At 31.8% G+C, this 20,336-nt stretch overlaps 1 protein-coding gene across 4 annotated transcripts in view; it reads left to right on the top strand.

Moving 5' to 3' along the window:
* Nucleotides 1-10,019: 10,019 nt before the first annotated feature.
* LOC105232240 (optomotor-blind protein) overlaps nt 10,020-20,336 on the top strand; it is a 260,277-nt gene continuing 249,960 nt past the window's right edge. For 2 of the 4 annotated variants that reach the window (XM_049455106.1, XM_049455105.1), the window contains exon 1: nt 10,020-10,352. The gene's annotated coding sequence lies outside the window, so the exon portion shown is untranslated. The remainder of the gene's footprint in view (nt 10,353-20,336) is intronic. The other 2 variants (XM_049455102.1, XM_049455103.1) reach the window with 1 other exon arrangement.

Consider the following 20,336-nt stretch of genomic DNA (forward strand, 5'->3'; position numbering starts at 1 on the left):
CAGACAGTAACCTTACTTCAACAAAAGTGGAGCTCAAGTGGTGGGTGATTAAAAAATATAATGGCTCGAACAAAGTTTGGGTCTAAAAATTTGTACAAAATGCTGCCGCCAGTTTGAATAATAAAAATATTTTATAAAAAATTTAAGAAAAAAATGAAAGATCTTACACAGAAGAGTACTTATAATATGTATGCATACAAGAATACATACATGGATTATTTTGCATTTTTGTACAACAATAATACAGAGAAAATATGCAACAACAATGCATTAAAAGAAATCGGAATCAACAGCTGTCGACTCAATTGCGCTGATGAGATTTGCCAACTATAAAAACGCTGCTTAACCTTCAGCGCAAGGATACTTAAGCAAGAAAAAACACGGAAGTATGTACATATGTATGTATGTATATGAACTTGAAAAAGTAGGAAAATCAAGTAAAGCCGAAAATTCATTCATTAAACGGCGAACACAAAGCGCTTAACGGCAAAGGAGTGCGCGGAGATGCTTCAGAGGGTAGACGAAGACGCTGAATAGGAGCAAGGAGGATAAGTTGGGAAAGAAAAAAGGAGGGATAGGAAAATAAAATAGAAGAGGGAGTAAAAGAAAAAAAGAGGGAGAAAAGAATAAAGAAGAGAAAGGAAAAAATGAGAATAGCAAGGGGAAAAAGAATAGGTAAGAAGAAAAAAGTAGAAAGTAGAGAAAGGAAATAAAAAGGAATGAGGCAATATGAAGACAAAGGAAAAATAAAAAAAAAATACGTTTACTTCGGTTACGCCGCAGCTATAATACTCCACAAAAATAATAAATATTTTCATACAAAAACTTGATTTTGTTCGCGCAGTTTCCATGGCAGCTAAATGATATAGTTTTCCGATCTGAATATTTTTTTCGGAGATTACAGCGCTGTCTTGGAAAATAAACCATGCCAAATTTTGTGAAAACATATCGCCAATGAAACTTTTTTTCTAGAGGAGAACATGATTTTGGTCGCTCAGTTCAGCGCAGCGTATCCAACGAGAAACTGTTATAATTTAATTAAACTGGCATAATTGATTAATATAATTTTTTTATTTAGCCTTAGTAAATATTATATTTTTTAATAATTTTGTAATACCTTTACAAGAAATGAAACTCGAACTGGTATAAATCGTTTACACTGGCATAATTGATTAATATAATTTTATTACTTAGCCTGAGTGAATATTATATTTTTTAATAATTTTGCAATACCTTTACAAGAATTGAAACTCGAACTGGTATAAATCGTTTAAACTGGCATAAATGTTTAATATAATATTTTTAATTAATCTTAATAAATATTCTATATTTTATTTATTTTGTAGTAGTTTTACAAGAATCGAACACGCGAACTGGTATAAATTGTTTAAACTGGCGTAAATGCTTAATATATTTTTTTATTTAGCCTTAGTAAATATTTTATGTTTTAATTATTTTGCAATAATTTTACAAGAATCGAACACTCGAACTGGTATAAAGCGTTTAAACTGGCATAATTTTTCTTAAACATTTTCTTTAAAAATAATTTCATAATAAGTCACTTAATGTTAGCAACGTCAACTTCCTAATTCCTTACTTTACTTCATATATTATATGCTACCTATGAATGCTGATTTATACTGTTAACCTCCTTACAGCTGTTAAGCTTTACAGCCCTCTGTTAAGTAACAAAACCCACTGCAAGGCCGCTTTTGCTGCTGCCTTCTGCGTATGCATTGCAGATTGAGTAAATTCTATATAAGCATACACACATGCATCACCTTATGTACCACAACATGTGGCACAATGGCTGCCATGCGGCTTGCATGTTGCACAAAACTGGTTTCAAGGCAGAAAAGCAACCAAAAAATGCAGAGAAAAAATTAAGAGTGAAGGGTGTAGGCAAAATTGTATTTAAAACTACATTAAATGCATACATATCTACGCACACATACACACTCTACACTCTTAAGTATATTAAGCATATTTCTACACGCACGCACGCTCATTAACATACAAATGTTGCGGCGCCGCTGTTGCAAGGATGTGCAGCGCAATTAACGGCAGCTGTTTTCAGGCAGTTAAAAGTGCTGCATGCAAATTTATTTTATTTCTTTTCGTTATTTACATATTTTACTGTTATAACTACGCACAATTTTTGTGGCAACAAAATAATTACGTACGTACATAAACAGTTAGACTGCTGTAACTAAAATTTTCGAAGCTCTTGCTGTTTTGAATTATTCAGCAGCTCCTGCAGCGGCTTTGAAATGTACTGTTATGCGTTAGTTTGCTCCTTTTTTCCCCTGCGTGCACGCTGACAGCTGTTTTAGCGTACAAATGGCTGCCATCTAAGGGTGCAATGGCACAATGAAGTATGGTTATATACATATAATAAGTAGCTAATGCTTATAAGAATATGTATATACATACATACATATGTACATGTACTTTTAGCATAGTTTTTCGTGTTTTTTTACTTTCTTTTACTTCACAAAAAAGTTCTTATAATAACTTTGATGGGTCAGTTTGTATGGCAACATATAGCTATAGTGATCCGATCTCTACAATTTCTTTATGGATTTCACCATTGCTTTAGTCAATTATCCATGCCAAATTTCATGAAGATATCCTTTCAAATGAAAAAGTTTTTTATACAAGCACTTTGTTCGCAACGTTCAGTTTGTACTGCAGCTATATGCTATAGTGCTCCGATCTCAACAATTTTTTCAGAGATTACATTATTGTTTTTGGCAATAAGTCATGCCAAATTTCATGAAGATATCTCTTCAAATGAAAATATTTTCCATACAAACACTTTATGCCGATCGTTCAGTTTGTATGGCAGCTATATGCTATAGTGGTCCGATATCGGCCATTCTGGCAAATGAGTAGTTTTTTGGCGAGAAAAGAACAGCTGCAAAATTTGAGTTCGATAACTCAAAAACTGAGAGACTAATTCGCATATTATATATACAGACTAACGGACAAGGCTAAATCGACTCAACTCGTCACGCTCATCATTTCTATATATGTATGTATGTATGTACTATATACTTTATAAGGTTTTCTTTCTTTTTGCATGCTACAAACATCGTGTTTATGAGATGTCGAATTTAAATTTGGAAGACCAAAATAGACTTACCATACATCTCACTATTAGGAGGGGTTCTCAGAATCACATCTCGAAGCAGAGACCAAAGATTACTAATATTTTTAACACAACCTAACCTAAGGAATAGAAATTTGGCTCAGAAACATACGAAATGACTGAATAAGTGAAGATTACGGACGATTTTGACTATAAGAGCGTTCTCCGAATCACTTCTCAAATCAGAAATCATCCTCATCTATCTACGAAATCTACGAAACAGATGAATGGAAAAAGATTACTGACGTTATTGACCGATCTGTGAAAACAATGCCGCTAAAAAGAGCGTCTACACTATAGACACGTTAGGAAAAGCTACGTCCGAAGAGGGATTACTATTCTTGTAACATCCAACTAGTATTTTAAATAGATAACGAACTTTTATTTGCAGTGAAGTCCACCTCGGATACAATTTTGCCGGAATACTTCATGCAAAACTAACTTTAAAGGTCCCAGAAAGGTTGTAGCTTCAACGGTATACAGTCCAAATCTTAATTTTCTTTTGGGTCCAAATAACTATTACCTGATTTTGTGCTGCTCGCTCTGAAAATACGGAAAATTGTACATTAAAACGTCCTAAAAACATTTTTACAACGAATATGTTGCACAACATGTTGCTAGAGTTGACAGTCGCCATTCACTCACATTAACATGTTGCCAGCCAACGCAAAACTCAACAAACTCATTATGAAGTTAGACAAAAACTCCAATGGCACACTGTTAGCACACACATACAAACACACTCTCCGTCTCTCTTTCGCGCTCTCCACAAATCGAGAGTCTGCTGCACACTGGCTTTGTTGGTGGCTGCTAAATCTGCTTGCATACAAGCAAACATATTTATGTTTTTCATATCTACAACGTGTATCTTCAACATGCCACACATTTGCGCGTGCATTATTGTTGTTATTGCTGTTGCACAGCCATAGCGCGTTGCCTGCCACAATGGTACACGAGATTTCTGCCACTGATAGCGCAACAACAGCGCACAAACTAGCAGCCACTAACTTTAACGCCGCCCGTCACATTTTGCTGCACGAAGTGATGAGGCTACTTGCAACAATTGTTTCTGGTGTTGCGTTTATGTGCATGCACATTACATTGTTTCTATGTAGTATGGTTGTGCATGCCACTCGGTGCATGTTTTGCGTTGAATTTGCATTTCAAATAAGTTTAGAAATTGTGCAGATTTAGAAGCGTAGAATGGCGGAGATTCGCTTACACCTCTGCTTTGGTTGGCGCAAGCAGAATCGGAAGACAAATATGGGTACAAAGTTAGTGAAAAAAATTTTGAAATGATAACAAATTTAGCTTTTCTACTCAAAAAACTTATATTAAGAATTGGTATAAACTGGTATAAAACCGTTTAAACTTTATCAATAAATTTTTGTTAATAAAATGTTGTGGGAATTTTATATTTTTCGCTGAATTAGCAAGAAAAATTAAATTTTTGAATTGGTATAAAAACTGGTATAATTTTTTTAATATATAATTTAATTTCCTGTAAAAAATTTCTTCAATTTTCAATAACCATTACCAAAACAGCTCTTTTAAACTGGTATAAAAATTGGTATAAATTTGTTTTGAATGAAATAAGATGTGTAGTAAACATAAGCACCCTGCAGCACTTAAAGCTGACTTTTACTTAACCTAAGGAACTGGTATAATTTCAAATAAGGGTTCGATTTTTGAATAACCCTCAAAAACGCATAGAATCATGTAAGCACTATTTTGTTCAATTTTATACAATAAATTTCCGTTTGGGTCTACTTTCATTTCCTTTCAATACTCCGTACGGACATGCGGTAACATTAGAAAAAGCACACTACAAAACAAATGACTGAGTGCCAAGCAACGGCGGCTATCTAAATGCCGCTACGTTCACAACGGTGGCTCTGGTGACGGCGTTTGGCCGCGACAAACGTTGCGGCTGGCTGACAGCCAACAGACGGTGTCAAAGTGCTTGTCCGCGGAAGCGGCGTCGGTGAACTATGTTCAACCGCTGAGAGTTTTTCTGCATTCGATTCGTGTTGTTGCCCGTGAGTTGTTTTTTCTTATCGCATCGCTGAAGCTGAGCTTTTTCTGCGCCTCGGCGGTGGCGTGATACGTAAGCGTATGACAACAACAACACGTTTAATGTGTTTCGGAGCAAATTTTTGATTTGTTTTGTTGGCGCGTGCGAAGAAACTTTGAAGTAGTTTTGGATTGGATGTTGTTTGTTGCTGTTGTAGTTGTTGTAGTGTGGTTTAGATGTCGAAATGGCGAAAGTGGAAAATTTTTCGAAAGTTTTTGGAAAGATCCATATGAAATTTGGATAATATTTTAAAAAAATTTCAAAAGAATATATTTTCAAAATATTCAAACAAAAATTCCTAGTTTTAAAAAATGTCGAATTTTCAAAAAATTCGAAAAAAGCAAAATCAATTTCTTTTGAAAAAAAAAAAATCAGAACTAAATTGTATTTTCAAAATATTCAAACCAAAATTCCTAGTTTTAAAAAATTTCGAATTTACAAAAATTTCCAAGTTACTAAAATCAATATTTTTCAAGAGAAAAACCAGCATTAAATTATATTTTTTAGAAATTTTAAAATCAAAATTCTTAGTCTAAAAAAAAATTCGAATTTTCAAAAATTTCGAAGTTACTGAAATCAATATTTTTCAAGAGAAAAAACAAAATTAAATTTTCAAAAAATTCAAACCAAAGTTGAAATATTTCAAAAAAAAATTTTGGAATTTTTCCGAAAAATTTTTTTCGTATGTTCTTAATTTAAAATATAACGTTTTTAATTTTTTCAAAATTTTTTTTTAAAACCTCGACACTTTCACTCATCAAAAAAGCCACTCAAACCTTTTACACTGTTGAGCAACACTGGCAGTGGGGTCACCACTGTTGACCCCAACAAAGCGAAAGACAAGTAAAACAACAAGAAACACATACATTCACACTTATATGTTGTTGTTGTATATACACACTCACACTTATTTGTTGTTGCAGTTGTTTGTGGACTTAGTTGTCCGCTTGCTGCAGCAGAGATTCACCTTAAGGCGCTGATCAAATACCAACAGCTTCAACAACAACACGAGCACAAGAAATATTACTCCAAAAAAGTTGACAAACATAACAACAATGCATGTAGAATGGCGTTGGCAGCGTTGAGAGGCACGGCGACGGAGCAACAGCGCCAACGACACTTTGGAGCGCGCGCCTCATCACTTGGCGCGGTAACCAAAACAACAAAAAATACAACTAAAACGAATTTAGCGAAGGTGGCGTCACATGCAACAACAAAAACAAGCAACAAACGGCTGCTGTAAACGCCACCGCAGTCGCGTGCAACAAGCTGTCTGTCACACGGTCAGCAAAGACGCATAGAAATCTGCAAGAACGCGAAGGCGGCAGCGAAGTCCTACTCAGCGCGCTAGGCTCTACTGCGGCGCGTCCACAGGTCGCAACGTTCGTCCACATGCACGCCAGCAGTCGCACAGGCAGTGTCGTCTGTCTTCCACCGTCGCAGTTGTATTCTTGCACCACTTTGTGACGCAGCGCGTGCAACGTGTTGTAGCATCCGCGCTCCGTACGCGCAGCTCACTCGCCGACTCGTCAATGCGCGCGCCAATCGCTACATTCATTCAACTCGCTAATTCACGCTGCCGACGCTGCGCCTAAATACTCGCCATCGACGTTGACGCGTCGCTGCTGCGTCAGCCGCCTAGTGACCGCGCTGCGTTTGGCTTTTTGCGCGTTTGCCATTTTTGTGTCTTCTTCTTCTTTGTGTCGTGCACATCGCCACCGTCGAGTGGCTGGTTGCAAGTTGTCGTGTTGGCGTCGTCGATGTTTTTGGTTTTGGTTTTTTGTTCGCTTCGCCCGTCTTTTGAAGACCTGAAAATTCGAAGTATTTTCGCTTTCGTTGCGACGCGTCGGCTGAACGTCGCGTACGGTGTGTGGTGTATTTTAGCCGTCGCCAATTGGGCATAAGCCAGCAAGGAGATTTTCAAAATCGCGAAAAATTGCGAAAATCGCTGGAATTCAGAAATTCTGATATTCTCGCAAATGTGGAAAATTTCGTGTGAAATTTTATATGAATTCGTGATTCTGATTTGAATTTTCGGAAATCGGAAATGCAAATTTCGAAGTGAATTAAGTTTTTTGTGATTTCTTTGAACTAACGGGTGTGCTGAGATTTTTAAATGGATTTAAGTGAGAAAATGAATAGTGAAAAATAATTTCGAAAATTTTTGTTTACAAATTTTTCTATAGAAAGTGCTTAAATAGTTGAGATACTGATGTAAACAAGTGGATTTTGGGATAAAGGCAGTGAAAATATAGGAAATAAAATTAGAAGAAATAATGAAAAAATATAAATAAAAACAAAACAGTAAGAAAATATATAAAACTAGAAAGAAAAACAAAAGTAAAAAGAAACAGGCAAAATAAAAACAAAAGTCAGTAAAAAAAACTTGGAACAGTGAAAAATTCTTGAAGGCAGTGAAAATTATTATTTTCTGAAATAACAATGAAATATGTGGAGAATGTGAAAAATAAAATTTTTTATTAAATTTGTAATATAAAATGCAAATTTGAAGACAAAAAATATTGAAGTGTAAATTAAGAAAATTTTAAAAGTGAAAGTTCAGAATTATTGAAAAAAAATTATAAGGTGAAAAATTCAGAATTATTTCCAAAAAAAAAAAATATTGAACAAAATTAAAAAGTTGTAATATAAAAAATAGGAAAAATAGGAAAAGTGCAAGCATTTTCGGAGCAGTAAATGTTTTGAAAATAAAACGCAAAAACCCAAAACACAATTTTTTGAAAATAAAACACAAACACTATAAGCAAAAAAATTAAAAAAAATTTTAAAGAATTATTCTGGAAAAACAACATAAAAAATAAGTATTCATAAAAGCGAAAATATATTGATTTTTTTTTTTCAAAAATCTTCGAAAAAAAAAATAAATGAAGCAACTTTAAATTTCCATAAAAGGATGAAAATAGTGTGGTAACACCGAAAATAAATATTGAAATAAGTCGAAAATAAATTAGAGAATTTTCAGTTAAGCTGTTAACAAACAAATTTCTTTGGATAAAGAGCAAAAGAATTTGTTAAAACTGGTGAAATAGAAAACATTTTGTTACGAGAAGGAAAAGGTATACAATTTATTAGAAATAGAAAAATCAAATTTTTATTTCAAACCTAAAAATTGAAATTTTTTTGAACTTTAAACTCAAAAAAAAAATAATATTGTTTTTGAACTAAATTTTTTTTTTAACTCAAAAAAAATTTAATAAATTTTTTTTTACTCAAAAAAAAAAAATATTTTAAATAATTTTTTTGTTAATTAAAAAAAAAATATTTTTTTTTAATTAAAAAAAAATTAAAAATAAAAATTTAAAAAAATTCGAAAATTTCATAGCAAAAAAAAAATGTTAAAAATTTCTAAAACTGTTAAAAAATAAAATAGAAAAGTTTTTAGAAATGTCTAAATATTATTTAAAAATTAATTTAAAATTTTTGCAGTTGAAAAATTGAAACGGCAGTTGAGTAATAACTTTTTTAGAATTAAAAAAAAAATAGCAAAGAAATTAATATTTTAAAATTTAAAAAATGAAGTTTTCAGAAAAATTGTGGAAAATTTTCGAAAATATTTTTTTTAATGAATTTTAAAGAAAAAATTTCGAAAACTTGTGCTAATTTAGTTTTTAAGAAAAAATTGTATAAGAACCCAATAGATACACCCAATACAATACATACACCAGATACATTAAATTTTACCTCTGAGATGTTATATGTATGAGAGGGCTTCATGAGAGCCGGTGTGTAATTTGAACGATGAGCGTGGCATCGCCCACTTTTAGCTTAAATCACAGATCTCTGGACCCGACCAAGCGATTTCGACTAAATTTGATACCATGCATTTTTCTCGTATTTCTAAGTTAGAGTGTGAAAATGGGCGAAATCTGACTGCAACCACGACTAGTTCCCTTAGCGCCCACAATTTTAAATGTAATTTGATTCTTTTCTTTCAAATTCTTTTCAAATATACAAATCAGGAAGCAATTAATATAACGAGATGAAACTTTGTACGACTAATGCCTCTATGTGGTGAAAAATTGTCCAAATCCAATAAAAACTGTTCTAACCCCTAGCTACCGAATATGTGGACCCCAGTATTTATAGTTGATTTTTGTCTGAAAACACCGGTCAATGTGTGAGATAAGAGTATGCAATTAAATTTAGAGAAGGATTCTCTCCTGACTATAGTAACTCTGTGTATCAAAAATTGGTTCCCTGAGCGCCGGTATATCAAATGTAAATATTTTATTGGCCAATCTTTGAGTTATCTCAATGAAAATGACAAAGCGTGTTTTACTGATGACAGTACAGCATTGTGCCTAAAATAGATAAAATTGGGCGAAAACTTGACCTAGCCTCCTATAACTATTACTAAGACTTTCGAACATCCGGCAGAGTTTGTTTCATGTATGATTGTATGTGTGGTACTTTATGAAAGCCAGGCAACATTTGTTCAGTATGTGGCATGATAATAGTTAACAAATGAAGTAGGGTCGAAATAGGTATTAAAAATGTGGCTCAATCAGACAAACAAAATATGTTTAATTTAAAAATTTCAATATTTTAGACTTTCAATAAGTTTTAAATATTTTTTTAATTAGAAAGATAAAAGGATATTCTAAAACTGGGCAAAATATAGAATTAAAATTCTTACGCAAATTTGTTTGTCGAAAATTCAATCAAAGTTTTAAGAGCTACCGAAAATAGAGGCTTTCAACTCAGACAAATTTTAACTTTTTTTGATATATTAAAAATTAAGAAAACAAAAATATTTTATAAATATTTGCTTTAATTTTTTCGAAAATCATAACAAAACCATTATATGCTGTATATGCAGATACGACTATCGTACATATGTACATCTGAGCATAAATTCGAATATATGCAAATGCTTATAAAACAGTTTTGAAGGAAATGTAAACTTGAAGTGCTAACAATCAAACTGATTTATGAAAAATTTTATGTTATTTTATCACACAATCGAATGCTTTAAACAAATGCATCGAGTGCTTAGTGCGTATTGAATACAAAACATATGCTTCATGAAGTGATAACAATAAAACAAAAGCAAATTCTCATAAAACATAAACAGTGAAAGCTGCGGTGAATGAAAACAATAACAAGGTTTGTTTCTACTTTTTTCTATATACTGCTAGTTTATAATTACATAATTATTCAAAGAAATTTTTTTTGGTATGTTTTTGTAAACAAAAACATTTTTAATAACAAAAAAATATATTTTTATAAACAAGAAATGTATGGTACTCTCACGGTTTTTCGGCGCGGCGAGCGAATTGACAGTTGTATTGTGAATCCGAAACAAAGGTTTTGGAAAAGTTGCATAAACAATTTTCGAAATCTTCGAAAATAAAAAATGAAATTTTCAGAGCAGTTTTTAAATCTTAAGGACCTTAGGAAATATCGAAGAAACAAATAGAAAAAAATTTCGAGAATAAAAAAATAAAAAATTTTCAGGCAGTTTTTAAATTTTAAGCACCTTAGGAAACAAAAAAAAAAACAAAAAAAAATAAGAAAAAATTTCGTATATAAAAAAATGGAAATTTTCCGAAAAGAAAACTTGTCAGAAAAATCTAAAAACTAATAAGAAAACAATTCAGAAATTCAAGAATATTTTTTCAAAATTCGTCGGAAAAAAATTAATTATTTCAGGAAAGCAAAATTTGTAGAAAAACTGTAAAATTTTAAAATACTTTTAAATTCTCTTGTTAGAAATTTCACAACCAAACTTTTTGCAAATTCTTCAGAAAAAAATTTAAAATTTAAAAATTCAAAAAATTTTCAAAATTTGAAATTAGTCAGTTATTCAATTCTGAAATATTTTTTAAAGTCATTTTGTAAAAAATTACATCATTTCGAAATATTTCAAAATTTTTCATAAAAAAAATTAAAATTGAAACAAAAAACAATTTGAAAATGTTTAAAGTTTGAAATTCGTCGGTTATTTTTTAGCTAAAAAATATTTTTGAATTGTTTTGGTCAGAAATTTCACAATTTTGAAATTTTTTTAATATTATCTTCAAAAAACTGATCATTAAAAAAAACATAAAATTGAAACAAACCAAACAATTTTTTAACTCGTCTAAAAAAATTTGAAAATTCGTCGATTTTTTTTCAAAAAATATTTTTAAAATTGTTTTGGGCAGAAATTTCACAATTTTCAATCATTTTTTTAATTTTCTCTGACAAAAATTTTTCATAAAAAAAAATTAAATTTGAAACAAAAAACAATTTGAAAATGTTTAAAGCTTGAAATTCGCCGGTTATTTTTTAACTAAAAAATATTTTGAATTGTTTTGGTCAAAAATTTCACAATTTTGAATTTTTTTTAATTTGAAAAAAAATTTGAGTCTCAAATTCAAAAAGTTCAAAAATTCTAAACTTTTTTTTATAATCATCAGTTATTTCTCAAATCCGGAGAGTTTTCTTTAATTTTTTTTCAGGAATTCTTCAATTCACAAGTTCTTTCTCAATTTGCTCTAAAAAATATAATAAAAAAAATTAAAAAACGCAAAATTTTAAAATTTAAAAATTTCAAAAAAAAATTCTAAATTTCCGAAACTTTGTTTGATATTCGTCAATTATTTTTTAACCCCGAAATATTGTTTCAAATGTTTTGTCAGAAATTTAAGTTTTGAAATTCGTCAGTTGTTTTCAAAAGTTTTTTGTCAGAAATTTCACAATTTTGAAACTATTTCGCAAAAATCAAAAGGTTAAAAAACTTTTATACAAATTTTGCATTTTTGAATTTTTTTTGAAGTTTTTAAAAAAAAATTTTATACAAATTTTGCATTTTTTACACTTTTCTGGAATTTTTCAAAATATTTTGTACAAATTTTGCATTTTTGAAACTTTTGTGAAATTTTTCAAAATATTTTGTACAAATTTTGGGTTTGAAATTTTTATTCTGGAATTTTTAAAATATTTTATACAAATTTTGCATTTTTGAAATTTTTTTTGAAGTTCAAAAAAAAAAAAATTTATACATATTTTGCATTTTTGAAAATTTTTTGGAATTTTTCAAACTTCTTTATATAAATAGTGCATTTTTGAAAACTTTCCGGAATTTAAAAAAAAAATTTATACAAATTTTGGGTTTGAAATTTTTATTCTGGAATTTTTAAAATATTTTATACAAATTTTGCATTTTTGAAATTTTTTTCTTTTTGAAATTTCACAATTTTGAAATTCGTCAGAAATTTCTCACTTTAAGTGACGATTCTCTGAAAAAACAAAATCAAAAAGGAAAATTAAAAAATTTCAGAAAAAAGTTTTTAAATTCCACATTTTTCTTTTAATTCAGAAATACAAAATTTGTACAAAAAATTTTGAAAAATTCAAACAAATGTAAGTGTTTTCAAATGCACAATTTCTATGTAGATCGACTTTTTTTTTAATATTTTTTTAAATTTATTTGTACGAAATTTCACAATTTTGAAATTTGTAAGATATTTCTCAATTTTTTTCTCAAAAAATAACTCAAAACGATATTCAAAAGTTTTAGAAAACATTATTTTTCAGTTTGCTGGTTAACCTCACATTTTTATCCAAGACTCATGGTTTTTGTTATCTATTGGTTATAACTGACAGCAAAAGCTGAATATTAGGTCCACTTAACTAAAAAAAGTTTTCCAAACGACATTTCATAGTTCTAACGAGCAAATTTAAAGATCTAAAGGCTTGTATACAGTTATTCTAGATCTAACCTAACCTCACTATCTAAAGCAGGAGGAGGTTCTCTGCCTATCGTACAAAAAATGCTTTCTCAGTGCTGTTAACGCAAAAAATCTAAGAACAGCTCGCTGTTGCAATTTTAGCACACAATTTCGTTATGAATGATAAAAAACAACAACAATAACAACACAAATAAATAACTCAAACAACAACAGCAGCAATAATGTGCCAATAGTTGTTAACAAACTGCTAATAATGTATCAGCAATTGGCAAAAGCAGTGACAGCAAACTATTACAACAACTATATCAAAACAACAACAACAACACAAAAAACGGCTGGCACATGCAACAGCAAGCAGCAAGCAGCGAGCAGTAAACAGTCAACAATCAACAACTTATCACTTGATTTATTAGATTTGACTTGAAGATATGTGCACACACACACACATGCACACAGGTGTGTGAATAACCGGTGCGTGTATGTGTGTGCGTGCAGTTATCAGGCAACCGACATCATCATTAGAAGCTGCCAACCAGCTAACTAGCCAACAAGCCAACAATAGGTGTAATAATAAAAATTGTTATTGTTGTTGCTGTTATTGCTTTAACAATTATTGTTGTTGTAGCAGTTGCAAATTGCAACAACAAATTAAATCGCATGCAATCACCGCACAAGCTGGCTGCGTTTCATTTGTTGTTGACTGATTGCGAAAATGTTGATTTTATACTAGCTGTTGTTGTTGTTATTGGCGCTGCTGTATCGCACTTATAGTGTTAAAAATGATGCCTGCCAACGAGCGTTGACCGGCGCTGTTAGCAGCAGCTGGCAATTTGCTAGCAACTAGCAATCATTGTAATATATTGTTGCACGTATTGCTGTTGTTGTTGTTGTTGGTTATTTATTGTTGTTACACAGCAGCGCGCAGCTGACGGTGCACATTAGTTTTTGTGTCAATTTGCCGTAAATAATTTATCTAACATGTCAATTGCGAATTATTGATGCTGCCGCCAACTGCATGCAATTGTTGTTGTTGCTGTTATTGTTGGTTTTGTAGCGGCTGCCCACTTTTTGCACCCGCACGCACACATACTCGCACACTTGTAACTATGTAAACGCATTATTTTAGTTAGAATTGTTGGTTTTACAATGCTTGATGACAACAATAATTAGCGTTGTTGTTGTATTTGTTGCTGTTATACACATGCGAAGTGCTTGCATATTATTGTTAGCGTTTTATTAGCCAACTACATGGCGTTTATTGCTGCAGCACGCACGCACATCCTCATGCCACATGCTCATGTTGTTGTTGTTTACAACAATTAGTTGTTGTTGTTATTGCAAAAAGTTGTATTTTTGTTTTCATTATAGACATTTGCTTGTCATGCGACATTTTAGCGCGTTTTACAGAGCGCCTAGTTGCTTTATATAAAAATATGTAGCCTATCCACAGGCGTCAGTTATATTTTTTTTGTTTTTCACTGTATTAAAACACTGTTAGCCCAAAATAATGATGTTCTGACGCAAATTTTATGAGCGTTTGTTTATAATAATCATGTTTTTGTAAAAAAATTGAGGATTTTATGTAGTTCTGAAAATATTTTGAAAAAATTTCGAAAAATATTCAAAAAAAACTTTAAACGTCAAAGCAAGTTTTTGTATGGAAACCTATGTATATGACATATAAAATGGCGAAAAACTGTGCCACAATACCTCAAGTTCTCTATTCGATTTTAGTTTCGAAAAATTTTCCAAAATTTCTTAGTTTCCAAGCAGTTTTGAAGTTTGGCTTTACTCATATAAACATAAATGTGCGTTTGGCATAAAAAGGTGCCAAAAAATAAGCAAAACTACTATAAATACTTGGCTTAGCACTTTTACAAACAAAAAAATTTCAAAAACATAGCCTATACACAGGCGTAAAAAAAAATATTTTTTTCAATTCAAAAATTTATCCTTTGAGTGATTTTGAGATCATTTTATACAAAATAATGATAAAATAGTGCTATTATTAAAAAAATCTAAGCTTTTGCGAATGATATAGTCTGCTTTTAGGCACTTAACATGAATATTTCTACAATAATTTAAATCTAGTGATATATTTAGAAGAGATAGCCCACCCTTCAACAGCTAAGGTAAAATTTCAGTAAAGTAAAAACTGTAGCCTATATGAGGGCGCCTTATAAAAAAAAACGCCCAAAAGTATGCATTTCCAAATTGTATAAGCAAACCAGAGCCTCACTTTTTGAGATTTCGACCTGAAATTTTGTACACGTCATTTTCTTCTGAAGAAGCTGATCATTTGTCGTAATCGCCGATATTGAACCACTATAGCATATAGCTGCCATACAAACTGAACTCTCAAACTCAAGTTTTTGTATGGAAAATGATTATTCAAAGCAGCACTAGTCTCTCAAATAAATTGCTCAAATCGGATTACTATAGCATATAGCTGCCATACAAACTGAACTCTCAAACTCAAGTTTTTGTATGGAAATCTTTTTTACTTGACGAGATGTCTTCAGGAAATTTTACATAGATTATTATCTAAGACAGCGCTTTAATCTCTGAAGAAATTGTTCTGATCGGATCACTCTAGCATATAGCTGCCATGCAAACTGAGCGTAAAAATTAAGAAAAATCTCATTTTATACCTATGCTTTAAGGTATGCACTTGTGTAGGGTATTATAGATTCAATGATACGCGGATACTCAGAAATCGCTTTAAGCATGAAAATAAAAGGATGGTACGCAAGCAAAGAATCAGCAAGTGGTGCGTGAGCTTGAATTTCTTACGCAATGCATGTGATTAAGAATATACCTTGTTAATATTGTTGTTGTTGTTTTTTACATTTCCTTACTTTCGCATTGTTGCCTTTATTGCTAGCAATCAATGTGTGCAAGTTTGTAGCGGCCGAAGGAGGCAGTGAGCGAATAATAATAGCGGAGGCAGGCAGCAGGAGCCACCACTACCGTTACGCGCAAGCGGTGCCAAGGACATGGTGGCGGCAACGCGCTTTCATAAAAGTGGTTGATGCGATTTTCGAAGGCGCTTCCTTTTGTGGCGCGCACACTTTTATTTAATTTTTTGCGCCGCTCCAGCGACTTACGCTTTCCTTTCGCTTTTTCAGCGTTTTTTTTGCTTGCTTCCATTCGTATTTTTCCTACTTTTTTGTTGTTGTTTTCTTTTTTTTTTGCGTAGCCATAAATTTTTCGGCTAAATTGTTGTTGCCGCGCATATAAAAAGCTATCGTATTGCATTACTTTTGATTGCCGTTGCCATTGTTGTTGCGTTTATTAATTTTGTTGTTGTTGTAGCTACCTTGGTGGTGCTGTCGAACGGTTTGGTGTTGTTTGGTGCTGGTAGTGGTGGCTTTACGCTTTTCCTGTAGGTGTTTTAATCCCATTTCGCCGAATTGCCGCGCACGAAAATCAATGGAATCAATTACAGCAACAAATTTAATAAGTGGAAATGCTACTTATGCGTACGTGAGTGTGTGAATATGTATGTATATAAGCAGTGGCATGTAATTTGTCAGAAAACCAGCTCTTCAACTTGAATAAATACACTCAGAAGTTTCGTTTTGTTCGTAAGCGCCTGTGTATAGGCTTTATTTTTTGAAAACATTGCAGACATAAGCAAAAAAAGATTTAAGCCATCAAATGTTTTTAAGAAACACAGTGTTATCTTCCACTAATAGCCATTTTTAGATTTTTGAGCGTTTGTTTGACATAAAGCGCCTGATAGTATGCCAGCTTGTTGGAAATAATTTAATTTTTTAACCCAATTTATTGCATATTTGCTTCAGAACACTCTTCTTAAATATTTTTACACAAAATTTATACATCCAGCGCCTGTGTCTGGTCAATATTTTTTGAAAATGTTTCTGGCGCCTAATAGTATGCTAGTTTGTTGAAAATAATTTAAATTTTCCAACCGAATTTATACTATAATTTCTTTAAAATACTCTCGTTAAATATATTTGCGCCTGTGTCTAGATATTTTTTGAAAATGTGTTTGTTTTTTTTATAATTTAAGGAGATATTAGGCAAAAAGTGCCTGTTTATATGCTATACTCTCTGAAAATTATATTTAGGGCTTATCACTAGGATATATGTTATTAAAATGTTTCTGTTTTATTATTTATATTTTAAAGATATTTGATTTGTAGCATTAAGCGCCTGTTAGTATGCTACACTTTTTGAAAATAATTTCGATATTATAGTTTTTCTCAGTTTATTCTATATTTTTTTTAAAGTACTTCCGTTTGATATTTTTGCTAAAAATTTGCGCATCCAGCGCCTTATGGTATGCTATACTCTTAAAAAGCTTTCCTGTTTTTATACTTATTCCGGATTTTAGCATGAAGCGCCTGATTATATGCTATACTTTTTGTAAATCATTTGGATTTTTTATTTTACACCAAAATATTTTCTTGAAAACAATTTAGATAAATGTATGTATATATTTGCACATCAAAACTTCGAAGCGCCTGTTGATATACTAAACTTTTTGAAAATATTTCTAATATCGAATAACTCCTTAAGCAGCTTTTCCCACTAAACGCCTATGACAAGTTGTTTTTTTTTTATTTTATAAGTTTTTTTTATATTAAGAGCCTGATGGTATGCTATCTTGCTGAAAGTAATTCGGTTTTTAACCCAAATTGTGCTTTATTTTCATGAAATATTAATAAATTATTTTCACAAATAGTTTATAGCCTGTGCGTAATACTAAAACTATACAATATTAATACGAAAAGATTGCTATACTTTTCAAAACATTTCCGGTTTTTATATATAATTTCGACTTTTAACATTAAGCGCCTGTTTGTATGCTATACTTTTTGAAATTAGTTTCAATTTTGTAATTTTATCTGAAACTACGTTATATTTGCTTGAAAACATTTTCGATACATATTTTTTGGCAACAAAATTTTCAAGCGCCTCTAGACAGGCTATATTTTCTGAAAAAAAAAAATTTCGAATATTAAAATATTTGCGATACTGAAATATAGTGGAAAAATGGAATATAGTACAGTAGTTTTTGCGCTTAGCGCCTATGACTAGAAGGTTTTTACATTTTACATCGATTTTTGGCATTAAGCGCCTTATTGTATGCTATAACTTTTTAAAATTATTTAGATTTTGTTATTTCAATCCAAATTGTGCTGTTTTGTTGTAATTTTTTTTTTGACATATTTGATAAAAAAAAATTTTATATCCAACGCCTGGTGGTACGCCTTATTATTAATGGATATTTTTAGCATTAAACGCCTAATGGTATGCTATACTTTTTGAAAATAATTTAGATTTTTGTAATTTAGTTCTAATTATGCCAGATTTTCTTAAAAATGCTTGCCTTATATACTTTTTTAAAACAAAAACCCATTGTGCCTAGAAATTCTTGACTTTTTTCTTGAAAATATTTCCGATATGGATACGATTTTTGTCTAAAGTTCAACTGATACTTCTCCAAATGGAACAAAACTTCCTCAAATTCGGTTTCAATGCTCCTTAGCGCTTTCAACACGCGCCACGCCGCTTCTTTACGCTTACTTTACTCGCAAGAATAAAAAAAATTGTATATTCAAGGAGAAAAGAGACAAGTGTTTGAAAGAATGATGGAAGAGATTTCAAGTGAGTGTTCAAGTTGGTAACATATTTAGATAAAAAGAAATATTATTCATACATAAATATGGATATCTGCATATATAATATAAACAGCATTAGTGAAGCTTAAAACTGTAGCTGGAGTCAAAAACGAGAAATTCGCTGGGAGAAGATGAAGATGAATGCATAAATGTTTATGATTGCTCTGTGGGAGGGAGTGAGTAAGGGTTCTTACACCATATAGCATAGATGTAGCGGGAGTTTATAGCTCTAGTGGATACGCAAAGTGAAGGTAAGAACTGAAACAAATTCAAAATGAAGTTAAAATAAAAATACATAACACAACAACAACAACAAAAAAGGGGAAAAAATATCCATCAACCAGCAATTTATTAGAAGAGAAATGCATTGAAATAAAGAAATCACTCAAGACCTCGTCAACTAAGGGTGAAAAGCCTTCCCCAAATTTGTGGCAAGAACGAAAATCGAACGAAATGCAGATCAATTTGGCACTAAAAGTGTGCGCTGAACTTGAAACTCACGCAAAACGCTCTCCCCACGCACCACTATACTGTACCATAGAAAAAAATATAACAACAACGGCTAAAAGCATGACTCAGTCGCGCGCTTCACTGAAGTGCTTCACTTGATGGCTGGCTGGCTGATGATTGGGGCATATCAATGCGTACGCTAAGCGAAAAGCTGTAAAGTTGACTATTATCACAGCGCGGCAAATGCTGAAACACCCACAATAAGCTAAGTAAAGTGGGGTTGAGGCAAGCAGCCTGTGGCAGCCTCTAAGCATGCACAGGCGAGCTGCACAGGCGAGCGGCGGAGGAAGTAACGCTTTCATTTGAGCACTAAACAAAGTAACAGCAACAAATATGATAATAATAATAACAACAAAAACTACACTATTCATTACAACAACAATACTACTCTTGACAACAACAATAAAAATAACAACAACTCTGTATTTCTGCCAAAGAAATTAAAAGTGAAAAGTGCGGGGCACAAAAATGTTTACAACAACAACTACAATAGTCACTGGCAAAACAACAACAACAACATACCAACTACAATAATAACTAAAACAACAACACAATATTTATCGCAATTAAATTAAAATGCTTACAACAACAACTACAATAGTCACTAAAATAACACACAATATATATTGCAAATAAATTGAAAGTGAAAGGTTTTGCCAACACAAATGATTACAACAACAATAACCATATTTACTACAACAACAAAAACAACAACGCCAACAACACTACATATATTTTGGCAAATAAATGAAAAATGAAAAGTTTGGGCAACTGAAATAATTACAACAACAATGCCAATAGTCACTACAACAACAACAACAAACTTGCCACAAAGAAATTTAAAGTAAAAAGTTTCGGCCGTGGCGCAGCAGCTTTAATTATTGTATGTGAGTTATACACAAAAACTACAACAACAACAATATCATGTAATGCACCGTTATATATTAAAAGCAAACGCGATTGACGTCTTCATTTCACAAATGAAATCAATTTCAGCAATGTCAATTGCCATGCTCTCCTTGTGCCCATTTCTTTTGTTGCACGCACTCAAACACACATACAACCATACAAATACATACACACGCGCACCGCTATTTTCGCAATAACGCTTCATTGATTTGCAGCCGCTGTCTATCACAAGCAAGCAACAACAGCAGCAGCAACAACAACGCGCAACAAAATCGATTACCAATTGGGGGTAAGTTGGTCGGCGGCGCCCCTCTTTGTTTGCGCGCCTTCCAGACAGCCATTCA

Source organism: Bactrocera dorsalis, chromosome 4 (assembly GCF_023373825.1).
Source record: "Bactrocera dorsalis isolate Fly_Bdor chromosome 4, ASM2337382v1, whole genome shotgun sequence".
In the NCBI taxonomy this organism is placed as follows: domain Eukaryota; kingdom Metazoa; phylum Arthropoda; class Insecta; order Diptera; family Tephritidae; genus Bactrocera; species Bactrocera dorsalis.